Source organism: Mus musculus, chromosome 8 (assembly GCF_000001635.26).
Source record: "Mus musculus strain C57BL/6J chromosome 8, GRCm38.p6 C57BL/6J".
Taxonomy (NCBI): domain Eukaryota; kingdom Metazoa; phylum Chordata; class Mammalia; order Rodentia; family Muridae; genus Mus; species Mus musculus.
The window spans coordinates 102,738,320-102,750,595 of NC_000074.6; the positions used below are offsets into that span (position 1 = coordinate 102,738,320).

A 12,276-nucleotide genomic window follows, 5' to 3' on the forward strand; every position below is an offset into this window, starting at 1 on the left:
AAGGAGACGCAGCTCTGTTTCCAAAAAAAAAACAGATCCCCAACACTGCCATGGAAAATGCCAGGTTCATTTAGGGAGCTGAATCCCCTCCCCCACTTGTGTGAATACACACATATTCTTCCATGCTCACATCGTACACGTGCACACGTCCACCTACACACACATGGGAGATAACAGGACACTAAAACGATGAAGCCCACTCTGAGTCACATGGAACAAAACTTTAAGATCCGTTCCGTGTGATGAGCAAGGGCTTACAGAGTAGCTCCCTGTAACTAGGTCAGACACCAATTGGTAGTCAACTCCACAGGCCCAGAAAGATTTAATGAGGGAGGCAACCAAACACAGAAGGTAGAAACAGTGTCCCAAGCATGTGTGTCCCCAGACTCTGCAATCTGGCAGTAGCACCCAGTCCATACTATGTCGCTCACAGAGACACCAGAATAAACTTCCTGAAGTTCCTAAGACATGGATCCTCGGTCCGGGCCAACCCAGCTACAGTGGCCAGGGTGGGATAAAAACAAACTGAATCAAATGGCAATCATAACCCAAGGAGAAAGAACAGAAATAGTGAAATGGTGCTGAGCCACCGGCAGCTGCAACGATACAAGCAGGACATAAATAAAACGGCAATGCCAAACTAAAGCTTACAAAATCTGGTCCCACGTGCCAGGAGCTACAAGCCACTGTTCCATATCTGGCCTGCCTGTGCTAAGCAGGGTGACTGGCACCTGTGCCTTGGCTGGCAGATGGAGAGGCCAGACCTGATAAATCCAGTGCCTACTGTGCCATCGCAAGGTCACAAGCAGCAGTTGGCCACTTACAGTCATCCTAGAGGGTCAGGATCCCGGCTGTGGCGATGAGAGTCCCGAAAGCTTCCTTCTCAGTGATCTTACATGTGGAAATCAAGGGCCATAGGACTGTGAGAGGGCTCAGCCCAGCTTTGTTCTGCATAGCAGCCTCCCAGAATGGCTTAAGAGGCAGTCCTAGCCCCTGGCACTGCTAGCAGGCCTGTGAATGAACCACTGTGTGAGACACATACTCACTGCTAATGAGTCCCCATGCAGACACAAGCCAGAGAGGCCAGCACAGTAGCTGCTACAGAGGAGGCAGAGGGGCAGCAAACGCTAATGCAGAGCAATGTGGGGCCCACCTGGCACACGGGATGCCAGTCCACAGAGGCTGCAGGACCTCAGCAGTCAGAATTGAAAATAACTATTCCTCATACGAAAGAACAACCCCGACCCCATCCCTCCCTGGCTCAGATGTCAAGAATGTGGCCATCCCCATTACAAACACAGCTCCCATTAACCATTGCTCTCCTTTCATGATTTCGAAGAATATTTTAACTCACACATACATCATGAAGCCTATTCAGAATAACAAGGGAGTTAGCAATGTAGTACTCAAAGACAGAAAGAAAAAAAAAAAAAAAACAGTGGTAAGTTTGCTTGAGAATTTTGAATAGTACTAAACGTATCTGACACAATTCTGTGGTAGACCATAGATCATTAGGGACTAAATGATTAAAGAATAGACCTTGTAATAAACCTAATAATAAAATTTGGATCTCTCTCAGGTTTACTTATTCACCAGATAACCCTCAAAGGTTCTCCACCTCCTTATCCAGGTTACGGAGATTAACAAATGCTCTGTCATTTAGTCTGTCCTGTGACATTGACGGTGTTGACTGAAGAGGTGTCCTCAGGTGAAGCTCCAGGATCACCTTACCACCTTCTTTGAGCTCTGTCCCATCCTTAGTGTGACTTCTGCCAGACCCACTGAGCTGACCTTGAACCTTAAAATTCAGATCATCACACTAAGTTCCTTAGGTCTAAGCCGCTGTTGTTTGCTTGTTTGGGAGCTCAACAGTGGACGGATATGCAGTTCAAAATGAGAGAGACTCTATAGCTTCACTCGCTGAAAATTAAGAGGGTTTAAAGAAAACAAGAAATGCAATGTCCAGTAGCATGAGCTTTCTTCTCCACACAAGATTCAGAAGGGGAAAGGTGGGAGATGTCTAAGTGCCTGTGTGTGTGTCTACTAAATATATATGCACAGGCTTTTCATATATTGTTTATGATGATGACTGTACTTTGTAGACCTCTCTTATTATGTACCTCCTCAGGCTACTGATGACTCAATAATTCATTCCATCCTATTCTAGTGTGGCCCTGAGTTTGACATTCCTCTGCTGAGAGTTGCTTCTGTGACTTTGTTGTGCAGTTCACCTGGGGGATTGATTAAACCAATTCTACTTTATGGTGTCAAGGCAGGGATCAGAGGCCCTGCAGAGTTGGTAAACTCCCCAGGAGACAGTAAGCAAGCTGTTGGCGAGGGACAGCATTCTAAGAAAGCAGAAGCAGGAAACTGATACTGGATGCAGGGAGGAAGTTTCCATTGGAGCTTCGGCTTTTTGGTGTCTCTTTGATGTCAGGGTTCTTTCCTGACAAGGTGCAAACTCTTTCATTATTCATAGAACCACTGTTGTTAAAGCTGTACTTAAGTACTTGGATCCAGAGGTGGGAACATTTGCTGTTTTGTCTTGCTCTAAATCAAACAAATAGAATAAAGCAAATACCCACGAACTCCTGGCAACTGCCCCTTGTGGAGTCTACTTAACTCTACTTTTTCCCTTCTTTCTTTTCCTGGATGCAGAATCAGGGGTAGGAGGCGCTGAGTATCAGGTCACATTGCCAGATTGGGGAGTATCTAAAGGATACTGATGTGAGTAATAAAGCAAGCTCTCATTCCATACCCATGAGTTAAATGTCTTTCCCTGCCCTTCTATAAAACTCCAAGGAAGAGCAACCATTGAAATCAGAAGAGGCTCTACCACTTGCTTCTTGCACAATAGCCAACAGAGGCTAAGCTTCTCTAGAATTTACTGGGGTTTTCCCCAGATCTGGACGGTGATTCCCAACAATGTTTATTTTATAAAATCACTGCTGTTAAATGGTGCTATGTAAGACCAGGACATTCCATCTCTTAAAGCTGCTCGAAAGGCACCCGGGAGTTGCACTCTGTAACACTCAGGGAAGCATCGCCAGAGTCCAGCTACTTTCTCGCATTGTGAGCTTGGCATGGGAGGGAAACACAGAAGCAGAAAGATGAAAGATGGGTATAAGAGAAAAGGGAAACAAGAGCCAAAGAGAAGCCAAGGTAACGACTCACAAAAATGAAAAGTTTTAATAATACTCCTAAGCATTGTATAGAATAGTCTAAACATTTTCAGAACAGGGTAACATTAAATAATTCCCCACCATAAGGTAGAAGAAATGGTTAATATCTTTCATTAAAATGCATTTGCCTGAAAATATCCTATGAAGGGGAAGAAGCATGTCTTGCCACACACATGCATACATATATTGCCTCTCTCCTGGAATCCTCCTCTTTCCGACACCTAGCTGAATCCTGCACACAGTGAATTAGACATATGAAGACTTGAACTGACTGACTTTTGAAAGAAAATGAAAAAGTCTCTGTAGTTGCTAATGTGTCCCCCATTTTGTAGTGACCATCACCATCCTGGCTGGCTGGCCAAAGTAGAGGGGAGGAAGGAGGAGGAGAAAGGGGAGAGAGAGGAAGAGAGAGAAGGGACTGGCAGCTTTCCTTCCTTTATTCTTCCCAACTTAGAAAGACAGAGCATTAGTCAATATTTTTCTTTCCATAGAATCTCTGAAGGAGGGTTAGAGAGACCCACATGTGACAGTGGCTTTTGGACAGACCCTGTACTAAATCTCTTTCCACCCGCCTTGTGGCACGAGGGGCCGCTCCTCATCAAACCCTACTTATAAGACCATCTGTGTCCCTGCCCATGCAATCAAGTCCTCAGCCTCCACTCAAGTATTGTTGCAAACAGTCCTCTTCCTGCTGCTTTTGCTCAAGGCTGTGGGCCACTGCAAAGACCCCTTCTTTCATTAGGGATTTCTCTGTCTAAACAGGATTTATGGTGATCCCTTGGCAAGGGCCCGTGAATCACTGGCTTTCACAGGACAGCCAAAGGAGTGTTTCAGGAGAATCTACCTCTGACAGGCAATACAACTCTGAAGATTTATCTCCTTGGATGAATCAGGCATTGCCTGATGCTTCCAGGAGGCTGCAGCACCCTGCATGGGCAACAAACACACAAGACAGTGTCAGGGCCAACAGCATACATGGCAGACCCAAGGGAGTTGACCACCTTTTCTGAACAATCAACTATTAGACAGAAATAATGGTTTGCTATTGGGTCTGTTCCGCATGCTAAATTGAACTCAACAAATCTTAATTTGGGGGGTGTGGCTTGATAAAGGAGACTGGTTATTTTTGACAAAGGATGCAAGGCCTGAAATAGCAACATGGACACACAAGAATTGCCTTTACAGGGGAGCCGAAACTATAAATGTTTGGCCGCAGGCTGAAACCGATCCCTTACACCGCTATATCCCAAGAGTTTACCTGCCAAGTATTAATAAACCCCTGCAGAGTGAAGTACTGGCATTTCAGTATGAGAAGCACAATTCCCACCTCCCTTCCAGAGCACCTGATAAACCCGGGTTTCAGTTATACAAATTCCAGACAAGCTTCTCCTCTTACAAACTCCTCTTTGAGTTCCTTGATCCCCACTGAAAAAGCATGGCTTCCTTTGATTTTTCTTTTCTGTTTCTCAAGGACACTAATAAACCAGAAAGTCTTCCCTCAGGAACTCTCAGAGAGAAAACTCCAGTTAGCATAACCCCATAACCCAGTCTGGAAAAACGGAGACTAGAGAAATAACCAGATGTGGAAATAACACCACCTGGCATACAGCCCATTCTGGGGGACATAAAATGTCTAATCCTATAAACACCTGGAAAGAGAGGTCTGGTTTGAAGACTCCTGGGAACCCAAAACAGTCAGACACCAAAAGCCATGTAGGATGTGTCTGCCAGTAAATAAAGCTGAGATTTGCCAGGGCACATGTCCTATATACACTTTCCATTGCATGGAGCTATTTTAAGGAGGTAGGGAGGAAATCGTGTTAGTTTTCATCCTTCGGCAAATACTTCAAGCAAAGGTCAGAAAATCGTAAAGATACCAGCGCATCTAAGCTCTGCCTCTACCATTCCAACATATGAACACCTGACAATCACTTGATCTCCCTAAATGTCAGGTTTCTTATCTTAGGGGAAAAATGGTATGGACATCTTTCTAGATGATTACACATGGATAAAAATGAGATAATCGAACAGCGGGCAGGACTTGTAGAAACTCAAAACATGTGTAGCTTCCTTCCTTAGCTGTGGAAAAAGAAAAATCCTTTATTATAAGGTACATGTGGCAGTAAAGAAAAAATACAACATAGAATAAATAAATGGATGGAAATAATACAGCCTCATTTAAGTACAAGGGAAACACCCTGATGAACAACACAGTGGCAACTGAGAAAAAGAAAAGAGAAAAAGAAAATTAACAACTGTGAAATATCACCCACAAGATAGCCTAACATGTTGCTCATAGAAAGTGATCATTTGAATTATGAGATATTATTTAAAAAAAAACCCTATATGTGATTTACATCCAGCACATTATATTTAAAGGAGGAAATCCTTTTAAATAAAGTGTTAAGGTAGGGCACATCTAAAGGACTCAACAACAAGAAATTTCACAACTATTTGAAGGAGTCTGCAACACATTCTAGATTGTATTGCCCCTGTTTATCTACAGGCCAGTGCATTGTCTTCCCTGCCTGCTATTCTTAATGATGAACCACGTCCTCCTCTTGGTCAGCCACTGATACATTTGTATGTCATCTGGGTGGCTAAGGCCCACACAGACTTATAAATTCAAATGAGTAACTTGCATATTGGAAGCAGAAGATAGGCCTCTGGGTTGTTCCTTTTCCTTGGGCTATGAACACCTCTAGCACCCTCTCATCCCCACCCCATGACCGTCCTTAACTCAGAAACACTACTCTGCCATTATTTCCTTATTCTGCTGGAGATTTCTATATTTTGACAATATAGAAATAGCCAATAAGTTTCTCTGATGCTGAGGGTAAAATAGAAAGTATTGTGTGTCTGTGTTTGTTCCCAAGACTTTACAGTTGTTCTCATGTTTCTATTTCCATGTAGAGGAAAATCATTTAAAAATACAAGCACATGATTGTGTATGAATTACCCGGGTTCAGGACCTATCACATTCTACTTGAGATATGATACCTATGTCCCTAGTGGCAACAAGCACACTTCTTATACCATGGATGACAGCACCAAAGAAGACAGTTGGTGGCTTACCCCTGTAGACTAGACAGTCTTTTTCTTTAAAATACAGTGCAACTCTTCCACCGTCCTATGATACTGAGTTTTCTGCAGGACTATAGAATCCAACACACTCTATTAAGGATCATCATCCTGCCAATCAACTTCATACTAAAATTCATGAGGCAGGGTGAAAATATAGATCCCTGGTATCAGGAGCAGAGACTGATTCTGGATACTCGGTACTGATTTTGGATACTCGGTACACAAGAAAGGAAAAGGGCAGAAAGAGCGAGAGTGAGGGAGAGGGAGAGAAAGAGGGAGAGGGAGAGGGAGAAGGAGAGGCAGGCAGGCAGGAAGGAAGGAAGGAAGGAAGGAAGGAAGGAAGGAAGGAAGGAAGGAAGGAAGGAAGGAAGAGGGAGGCTGGGAAGCAGAGGTAATGCTTCCTAGAGAACTTGTAGGCTAACCGATAATCCACAGGACTGCTAGCTGCCTAAAGTTCAACAAGGTATAGCTATACTGTCAAGACACACTCCAGTTTCGATGAGAGAGGGGTGTGATTCCCCACCTAAGATATGTGTGTTGATTCCAATATTAAGGCTGAATAGCTTGAGTTCAAGTGAAAATTAACCAAGTCAACTCATAAATTTTGACAAAACCCTTTATGGGAGGAGAGGCTGCAAAATCCATTCGGGAAAAAATTAGTAATTAGCTGCATACCAGGCGCCAGGGTAAGAAATAAAATGCAGTAATAGATCTCTATCTGCATGCTGTTTGGGATGGAAGTGTGATTCCTGACAAGTTGCAGGTAGAGAGGAGTACAATTCAGTTCTTAGTTGTTCAGAGAGTATCTTCAGCAGAGCCATTTTCTTAAAGACAGGTTTCCAGGACAGAGAATAGCTCAAATGCATGAGAAAATAGTATTTTAAGCTTCTTATTTTTTAGAATACACATTGCTTTTGATTTCTTGAATAGAGAAATCTTTGATTTTGATGTTTGCTTACCCCCCCCTTTCTCTCTCTCTCTCTCTCTCTCTCTCTCTCTCTCTCTCTCTCTCTCTCTCTGTGTGTGTGTGTGTGTGTGTGTGTGTGTGTGTATGTCTTGCCTTGAGCACACTGGACAAGCATGATAGCACTGAATGAGATACACTTCAGCCCCTCATCAAAATGTTATTAAAAGACAATATTAGCATATTCTATGTACAGTGAGTGTTACTTTGATTTTTTTAATTAGGTATTTTCTTCATTTACATTTCAAATGCTATCCCTAAAGTCCCCCAGACCCTCCCCCACCCACTCCCACTTCTTGGCCATGGCGTTGCCTCATACTGAGGCATATAAAGTTTGCAAGACAAAGGGGCCTCTCTTCCCAATGATGGCCAACTAGGCCATCTTCTGATACATATGCAGCTAGAGACATGAGCTCCTGGGGAACTGGTCAGTTCATATTGTTGTTCCACCTATAGGGTTGCAGTTCCCTTTAGCTCCTTGGGTAATTTCTCTAGCTCCTCCATTGGGGACCGTGTGACCCATCCAACAATAGCTGACTATGAGCATCCACTTCTGTGTCTGCCAGGCCCTGGCATAGCCTCACAAGAGACATCTACATCAGGGTCCTTTCAGCAAAATCTTGCTGGTGTATGCAATGGTGTCAGCGTTTGGAGGCTGATTATGGGATGGATCCCTGGATATGGGAGTCTCTAGATGGTCCATCCTTTCATCTCAGCTCCAAACTTTGTAACTCCTTCCATGGGTGTTTTGTTCCCAATTCTAAGAAGGGGCAAAGTATCTACACTTTGGTCTTCGTTCTTCTTGCGTTTCATGTGTTTTGCAAATTGTATCTTGTATCTTGGGTATTCTAAGTTTCTGGGCTAATATCCACTTATCAGTGAGTACATATCATGTGAGTTCTTTTGTGATTGGGTTTCCTCACTCAGGATGATGCCCTCCAGGTCCATCCATTTGCTAGGAATTTCATAAATTTATTTTTTTTGTTACTTTGATTTTTAACAATAAGTTTCATCATTCACTTTGTCTGTACACATCTGCATATGTGTGCATGCATGAGTATAAGCCTGAATGTGTTCCCTAACACACAGTCTGTAGTAAGTCCTCAAATTGCATTTTTTTCCCTTAGCTTGGTTAGAAAATAAAGAATGTCTCCCAGCCTGATGCTTCTTTGCCTTCCTTGACTTGACTGAGACATAGGTGCTACAAAATCTGTCCCAATCACAGCATATAAACTTGGTTCCCTGAGTTATGCTGATGCCATTTGCAAAGTCTAGTCTCCGGAAGGCCTTGAAACCACCATCTTCCTTGTCTATTGGAAGATCATGTGTGAACTCTTAACACTCACCCATTTCTTTTCCCTAACAATTTCTGTTTCTTTGTGAGGAATCAATAGATTGATTTCCTGAAAACCTCTCTTTCTCTGGCTTACAGCTCTCATCTCACATGGTGGTTATTTGAATCAACAGAACTTTCACGTTACATTTATCCATATATTGTTCTTTTTATACATTAATGCCTACTCAGTTGCAAAGTTTTAGAAAATAAAAGGAATACATGAGAAAACAAACATTTTGTTCCACGATTTTTCTTTTACTATTGTTTTTAACAAATAATTGAGTTTTTTTTTTTTTTTTTTTTTTTTTTTTTTTTTTTTTACTTTTTCTAGTATTGCACCTGACTGAATACATGCCCTGGGCATTTCCATGTGACAAGATTCAACAGTCTTCAGGAATCCTGCTTCTAATGGTTGTATAATTGCCTGCCAGGATGAACAACAAGCTGTAGAAACATTCAACTCTCTACTATTGGGCTAGGGATAGTTTTCAAAGTTTGCTATTATAAGTAACAATGCAGCAAATGCTTTGTATATTAATCTCTGTCTTCACTTCTGCTCATTCTTTTAGAACAGATGCTAAGAAGAGAAATTGCTGGGTCAAAAGAGGTAGCATTCGAAAACTCTGCATACACCCTGAAGAATATCTCCCAGAAACGATGTTTTAATTATTGTACCTCTAGAAATGTATATTGTAATCACACTCTCAATGAAATAATAGAAACAGAAGAAGAAAAAAGAGAATGAGGAGGAGGAGGGAAGACTAAAGAATGAGTGGAGTGCAGAGCACATAAAGAGTGAAGAGAGAAGCATAGGAAATGTTGGGGAGAGAAGGGAAAAAAGGAAATAATTTTAAATGAATGAAATTCAACACGTGAAACAAAAGAAAATAAATAACACTGTTCAAATACTCATTCTTTGATTAGTATTATGACAGGATATTGTATATATGTTTATGTAGACTGTCTTTAGTATTTCGATATTTCTCTTTAATAGTTCATTCTGTATTTCTTAGATTGGTACAAAAAGCTAATGCTAGGCCCCAGACAAGGCAGTCAGTGCAAGACCCACCAAATGCTGACCTATGTATAGTAAGTCGGTGGTTTCTGACACCCATGTCTATATAATAGTGTCCATCCAAATGGTAGCTTACTTGAGCTGCCTACGAAACAGTATGGACATCTGTTCACAGCAAAGCTTCCAATAACCCAAAGAATGCATAAGGGTTAATATAAATATATGTCTTGGCCAAACAATAAAGACACCATTTTACACAAAAGCTTTTCCTCTGGTTATATTCTAAAATAAAGCTTTCAAGTAGCCATACAGTACCACATATGGATATGTACTGAAATCAATCTGTGCTGTGAATGTAGGAGGGATTTGTGATACCAGCAGAGAATACCTTCACGTAAACACCATACAGAATCTACATCAGGTGCGGAGTGAAGAGGAGTCTGTTAGGATGACTGATTCTCTTCTTTCCACTGCTGCCCCATCTTTACTTCATGTCAGTCAAGGTACATCCTACACATATTCTAACCCCCATACCTGGGTATAGTCCCACGCAGATGCCATAGTCAGGTGATCTCCAACCCAGGAATGAACCACAGAGCCCCTTGCCCACAAACATCTTTTCTGGATCTTTGGTTTCAGGTTCATCATATGTTAAATTTCTGCCTGGAGCAATGTGAAATCTGACCAAATTTCAGAACTCAGCTCCGGACATTATTCCCTAGGTCCTAAACAGGAAGCTGGAAGGTCAGAGAAGAGCAGTAAGCCCCATTGTACAGGAGTAGAAGCAGCTGATTAGAATAAGTACCACGGAATATCTGAGCATGGCTGGGGAGTAAGATCACACCTCAAGCTAATTGCAGAAAACAGATCCCTAGAATATATTAAACCTGGTAGTCAACTATCCTCATCTTTGTCACGTGAATATACTTTCTCAGATTTGAAGGAAGGTCCAGCTCATCAGTGGAATGGGGACCAGCATAACTGCCATGTTCTCCGCCCCCACCCCCCACTATTGAGTCAGCCACACCCACACTCATCAGACTCAGCAAGACTTTCACCATGGTAGGCAACATAATTTACATTCATCTCCTTCCCTCACACGGAACTATTGAAAGGTATCAAGGTTGTCTCTCACTGTTCCTTGTAGCCATACTACCTAAATTGGAACTGTCAGTGTAAAGTCTTGGAAACAACATAGAGTCTGTAGTAAAACAAATCTGGACTCAAAGATAGACTCTGAAAAGGAGGTTCTGGGTAATTCAAATGAGATACACCAGTGTTCTGTGTCTTCCTCGTGAGTGCTTTCTGAGTTGCTCTTATGTTTTAAGAACTCTTATCTTTTCCATTCAAACTAGCCTTATTATTAAATCTTAGATGACAGACCACTTGTGCTGACAAAAATACTCTGACAAGTGAGTGACAAAGGCCGGGGATAAAACTGGAAAGATGTTGATCTTCCGCAATATCTCTTTACAAAGGCTCTAAGTACAGGCATATCTGGTAGCTATATAACACCAGGAAGAATTAACAGTGCTCTGTGCTGTTGCAACAATGTCCCCAAAATCACATAGTAAGCAATCTTATCAATGAATAAATAAGTATTAAATGAATAAACTAATATAAATTAAGACTCAGTTCTGTGATCCAATTTTCAGAAAGTTAAGAGGACAAGAGGGACATCTACAACTACTGTTCTTAAGTGGAACTAATTTTTTGGTCCCTCTTAAAAATTTCAGTGTTTAGAGATGTGTTTGATTGCCATAGCTAGGAAGAAATAAATATTGGAGTCAAATGGATAGAGACTGGCGCATTAGTAATTATCTCATAATGAATAACAGGGAAGTCCCTCACGGTGTAGAGCGCCTTACTCAAATTGTCAAAAATTCTGAGTGTGAAAAACCTTGCTTGTATGATAAAGAAATAGTTTTTTTTTTTCAATGAGAGAGGTTAATAACAAGGGCACTTATAGTTTAAACTAACTTGCAAAGATTTACTTGGATATGAAAATGGGAAATCTGAATTACACCATCTAGAAAAGCACTCAAAAACAGTGGAGTGGGTGCTCAATGCATAAATAAAGGCAGAAAGCATCCTTGTACAAATAGAAGGTACCAGAGAGGTGGTCTGGATTGTCTGGCATGGTGATAGTGGTTTGAGGATGTTTTACTGGTAGTAAAGAACTGCCTCAAGTACTTTCCATATTCTATATCTAACAAAAAAGATAGAAGAGCTACTCTTTGTTGTCAACTTCACATGCCTGGAGGGGGGACTCAATGGAAGAGTCACCTCCATCAGGACTTTGTTGAATGTTGAAACTTTCTTCATTGCTAAATGACATGGGAGGAACCAGCCCATTGTGATTGGTACCATCCCTAGGCATGTAGGTCTGGGACATATAGAAAGGTGACTAACCATGAGCTGAAGAACAATCCCTGTCATCACCAGTGCTACATGATCTGCACTTCAACTCCAGCCTCCATGGACCTGCCTTGAGCTTCGGTCTTGGCTTCTCTAAATGACGATCAGTCTTTAACCTGTTTCTTTCTCATGTTGCTTTTGGTCATGGTGTTTATCTCCACAACAGAAGAAGCTTAAAATACTATTACATTTTTTAAAAATCATAGTTAAAATTCTACAAAACGGAAAGCTTTCTCCTCTCACTGTGGCTGAAAAGAAAATTAATGAATACGTAGAT

General features: G+C 41.7%; 1 protein-coding gene across 4 annotated transcripts in view; it reads right to left on the reverse strand.

Moving 5' to 3' along the window:
• The window catches only part of Cdh11 (cadherin 11), a 153,399-nt gene that overhangs the window by 106,225 nt on the left and 34,898 nt on the right, over window positions 1–12,276 (reverse strand). Inside the window, exon 1 of one of the 4 annotated variants that reach the window (XM_006530624.3) lies at window positions 825–1,431. The exons of the other annotated variants lie outside the window; for them this stretch is intronic. The gene's annotated coding sequence lies outside the window, so the exon portion shown is untranslated. Of the gene's footprint in view, window positions 1–824; window positions 1,432–12,276 lie in introns of those variants that run through there. 4 annotated transcript variants of the gene reach the window in all.